This window comes from Mandrillus leucophaeus, unplaced genomic scaffold (assembly GCF_000951045.1).
Source record: "Mandrillus leucophaeus isolate KB7577 unplaced genomic scaffold, Mleu.le_1.0 Scaffold431, whole genome shotgun sequence".
In the NCBI taxonomy this organism is placed as follows: domain Eukaryota; kingdom Metazoa; phylum Chordata; class Mammalia; order Primates; family Cercopithecidae; genus Mandrillus; species Mandrillus leucophaeus.
The window spans coordinates 1,096,808-1,101,960 of NW_012104599.1; the positions used below are offsets into that span (position 1 = coordinate 1,096,808).

Below are 5,153 nucleotides of genomic sequence, written 5' to 3' on the forward strand. Positions count from 1 at the left end.
AAATCCCAAAGTGCTGGGATTACAAGCATGAGCCACTGTGCCCAACCCATTGTAGAATGTTTAGCAGCATCCGTGGCTTCTACCTACCGGGTGTCAGTAACACTTCCCTCTCCCAGATATGACAACCAAAAATGTCTCTAGACATTTCCAAATGTTCACTATGAGGCAGAATTATCTCTGATGGAGAACCACTAGTCTAGAACCTGTGCTCTCAGCCACTATACTGTATAGCCTCTTCATATTTAAAATGCACATAAAGAGCCAAACGCGGTGGCTTCTGCCTATAATCCCAGTAGTTTGGGAGGCCGAGGTGGGCAGATCACTCCAGGTCAGGAGTTTGAGAGCAGCCAGGGCAACATGGTGAAACCCCATCTCTACAAAAAACACAAAAGTTAGCTGGGCATGGTGGCATGCGCCTGTAATTCCAGTTACTCAGGAGGCTGATGCACAAGAATCTCTCCAACCCAGGTGGCAGGGGCTATAGTGAGTTGAGATGACACCACTGCACTCCAGCCTGGGTAACAGAGTGCAACTCTGTCTCAAAATAAAATATTAGGTTGGTGTAAAAGTAATTGCAGTTTTTTCCATTACTTTTCATTAGAAAAACTGCAATTATTTTTGCACCAACCCAATAAAGTGAAATAAAATGCACATAAAGTCATTTTGTTCTACATCCAAAGAGAGAAATAAATCTTCAAATTTGGGTGCAGGCCATGAAACTTTGCTGGAATGTCAGTGGTTTTATGGATCAAGAAAAGTAGTAGATTAGTAGATTCTTATTAAATGCTTATTAGTAGACTCAGAGAACTAGTTACAAGCTCACAGTTGCCCAGGAAAGAGAATAACTGCACTTTTCTCTCTGGTTCTCTGTGCCAAGCACCTTAGCCTTCAAGAATTTAGATTTCATGTGTACACTTGTGGCCTATCAGGACAGTGTATGTCAACAAAGGTGTCAAAATATATTGCTGTGTCTCAAACAGAGCATGTTGCAAATAACTGCTTACTAATAAATAATCATTGGTTTATTTTTTTAATTAATTCCAATAAATTTCAGGATATATACATAACAATGTTTTTTTCAGTATGATTTCTTAGATGGAGATTAAAGGGTTGGAATTACAGGTTGAGCTCCTAGAATTGCACATAATTCTGGATATATGGGGGTATATCACACATATGAACACATTTGTCATGTGCCTCTGAAGAAGAAAGATTGAAAATTGCTTCATAAGTGATTTTTTTTTTTTTTTTTTTGAGATGGAGTCTCGCTTTGTCACCCAGGGTGAAGTGCATTGGTGCGATCTTGGCTCACTGCAACCTCCACCTCCCAGCTTCAAGCAATTCTCCTGCCTCAGCCTCCTAAGTAGTTATGATTACAGGCGCCCACCACCACGCCCAGCTAATTTTTGTATTTTTAGTAGAGACAGGGTTCACCATGTTGGTCAGGCTGGTCTCGAATTCCTGACCTCAGGTGATCCACTTGCCTCGGCCTCCCAAAGTGCTGGGATTACAGGTGTAAGCCACCCCGCCTAGCCAGCATAGGTGATTTGAATCAACCATTACTGATATGCAGAGAGAATTGAATTAAGAAGCACTGAGAAATGACCATTTATAAACTGTCTAAAAACAGATGGCACTGTATATATTATCCATGTGAAATATATGAAAATACATGTTCAGCCATGTTTTCATATAGTTACATAATTTGTCCATGAAAAAATACACGTTAATGCGATATTAAATTTAACATCTGCAGCCAGGCGCAGTGGCTTACGCCTGTAATCCCAGCACTTTGGGTGGCCAAGGCGGGTGGATCTCTTGAGGCCAGGAGTTCAAGACCAACCTGGCCAACATGGTGCAACGCAGAATTGAAAATTCTCAAATAATAGAGCAAATATACAAATATAAGTGGAAGACTTTCATTTTTCATTTTCCATGTCTACTAAAAATACAAAAATTAGCTGCACGTGGTGCACATGCCTGTAATCCCAGTTATTCGGGAGACTGAGGCACGAGAATCGCTTCAACCCAGGAGGCAGAGGTTGCAGTGAGCCAAGATCGCACTACTGCACTCCAGCCTGGGAGATAGAATGAGACTCTGTCTCAAAAAAAAAAAAAAAAACACAAAAACATCTGCTTTATAAACTTGAAGGTTGCTTTCTAGAAAACCCTGACTGAGGACAGTGGTACAGATCAAAATTTACCCGGAATGTTGATATGAATAAGATGTGAGACAGAAGGTGAATGCTCCTGAGAAACAATGCTTAGTAACTTCCTGCTCAGTGCTGATACTCGCTTCTTAACAAGTCCTTCACCTTTTCAAATAGCTGTAAATCTCAACTACTTCATTGTTCTTTGCTTTGACTTTAATAAGTCTAGTCTTTGCCTCTTGATACTGAAGTCAGAACTTAGAAATGAAACCAAACATTCACCTCCAAAACAACTGGTTCCCTCTAACTCAACGAGCACACAGCAGGTGTTCAAAACATGTTTATTGTAATGAATTGAATTTAGTGAGGTGCAAATTCCTTGGTCAAATTGTTTTCTTCAGAATTTGAAAGACCTCATACTGGGAAGAAAGGTGTAAAAAACTGACCGAGGACTCTCAGGGGTTCTAGAAATGTTTCTCTTCCCTGAGAGGCTTGGTATTAGATAGAATGGAAAGCAAACACAGGTGGCAGGTCCTCTTTGACCAGACCACTTCTTGCAAGGAATCTTCAGTAAGAAGTTGTTGACACATCTAGGATAGTTACTGTGAAGGCTGGGCTGGACCCTAGGGAAAATTCGTCTTTCCTTTGGAGACCCATGCTACTGATCTTTGATATCAAAAACTCGCAGTGCTGGGCCCCGGCAGCCCTAAACAGCTTCCCTCTCCTCCCATCAAAATGCACTCTCAGTACGAGCTCTCTGCCAGATGAAAGTGGTCGGTTATAAATTAAATGAGCTCATCTCAGATAACAATGTCCACCTGTTACTTTTTGCTCATCGAGCTGAAATGACCTTAGAAATCACTAGGCCAACTCATACATATTGTAGATATGGAAACAGAGGTTCAGGGAGATTGATGTACTTAAGGTCCTTATGCTGAAATAAAAATAAGACTGGGGTCTCTTGACTTGTTCAGTGCTTATAATCAGAATTAGAACCCAGGTTTCTTAGCCCCCAGCCCAATGTGTAAGGTGAAGTAGAAAGCACTTTAAGATTTTTGGTTTTCTAATATTTCAGATGCTAGTAGGGTAGAAGGTGATAGAATGGTATGAATTTTAGTACTCACATTCAATTATGTAAGAAATGCTATATTGAATTAGTTTTTATTGCTGCTGTAACAAGTTAACACAAATTTAGTGGCTTAAGATAACACTGTTTATTATCTCACGGTTCTGTAGGTCAGAAGTCTGGGTGGGTTTGGCTGAGTTCTCTGCTTAGAGTCTCCCAGGGCTAAAATCAAAATCTTAGCAGGACTGTGATCCTTTTTAGAGGCTCTGAGGTTGACTGCCCTCCCAGGCTGAGTTGGGTTGTTGGTAGAATCCAGTGCCTTGTGGTTGTAAGACTAAGATCCTATTTCCTTGATGGCTATCAGGTGGGAGCCATCATACCACCTAGAGGCCTCATCAAGATCCTATTTCCTTGATGGCTGTCAGGTGGGAGCCATCATACCTCCTAGAGGCCTCATCCTGGTCCCTCTATGTTGGCCCCTGCATCTCAGAGCCTGCAATAGCATGTCAATTCTTTCTCATGCTTGGAGTCTCTCTTTGACTTCTCCTGCTGCTGCCAGAGAAAGTTCTCTGTATTTAAGGGCTCATGTTGGGCCTACCTGGATAATCCAGGATAATCTCCCCACTTTAGGGTTCATAACCTTAATTATTACGCAGAATTCCTTTTGCTGTATAACATAACAAATTCACAGGTTCCAGGGATTAGGGCATGGATATCTTTGGGGGACCATTCTGCCTACTACTCGTATTATTTCCTTTAAATAATGGCAAGGCTCTATCCTACCAGGCTGATGGGAACATCAGTGGCAAACATTACTGAGACTCTCTTCCTCTTCCTAGGTCCTTTGGTTCTTACACAGAACAAAATCTATGGGGATGCTTTGTTCCTCTCGGCTCTACTTATCCCTCTTTCTCTCTAACCTGCTCCCCATGTGATAATTTAGGTGTTTTTGTCTACAAAAAAACCTCTGAATTGCGTCCAGGACAACACACTATCACAACAGTCCTAAGTCCAGGCCTCAAGGAGCCTAGAACATTGTTAAGGACCTGGAAGGTGACTGGGACCCAAGGCGGCAGTTGGCTAGACTCTCTTGTCATCTGTCAGCAGCAGGGGTCCTGGCGAGTCTACCTTAGATGAGCCATTCTTCATCATCTCTGCTGCTGCTTCCATTGCCTCCCTGACCCCAGCCCAGGGGAGGGTCCTTACCGTGCTCTCTTATAGGAGCCTACTCTTTCATTGGACTTACTACAACTTAATACATTCATTTCTTCTTAGCTGTTTACTACTCTCCACCCCTCTACAACTAATTACACTATGGTCTTCATGAAGGTAGGGATACAGTTTTGTTTACCATTGTGTATCTAATTATTAACACAGCACATTCTGGAGCATAGTATGATCTTAGTGTATATTTATGGAGTGATGAATGAATTGATTCAAATGGGCACAGGTTTTCAAAAGACATTTTTCCAAACGTACATATTCAGTAGCCAGCTGATATCTCTACATGGATATCTAGTGGGAATTTAACTTACCTAAAACGGTATTATTGATTTCAAGCTCCCTAAACTTTTTCTCTCTTGCTCTCAGGCTCTCAAAACTAGGAGTCATCCCCATCCCCTAACCCCATCACACATCAACTAATCTTCTTGTTTCTGTCTCCATAATACTTTCAATGTTCATCTACTTTTCTCCACCTACACTGCCACCACCCTGGTCTAAGCCACCATCATCACTTACTTAGATTATTGTAATAGCATCTTATTTATTTAGAGACAGAGTCTCGCTCTGTCACCCAGGCTGGAGTGCAGTGGTGTGATCCTCGCTAACTGCAGCCTCAACCTCCTAGGCTCAGGCAGTTTTCCTGCCTCAGCCTCCCAAGTAGCTGGGAGCCTCCCACCATATCCAGCTAATTTTTAATTTTTTTTTTTTTTTTT

General features: G+C 41.8%; 1 protein-coding gene across 2 annotated transcripts in view; it reads left to right on the forward strand.

Annotated features, from left to right (window-relative positions):
* The window catches only part of GPR19 (G protein-coupled receptor 19), a 30,434-nt gene that overhangs the window by 12,297 nt on the left and 12,984 nt on the right, over positions 1 to 5,153 (forward strand). The window lies entirely within an intron of this gene.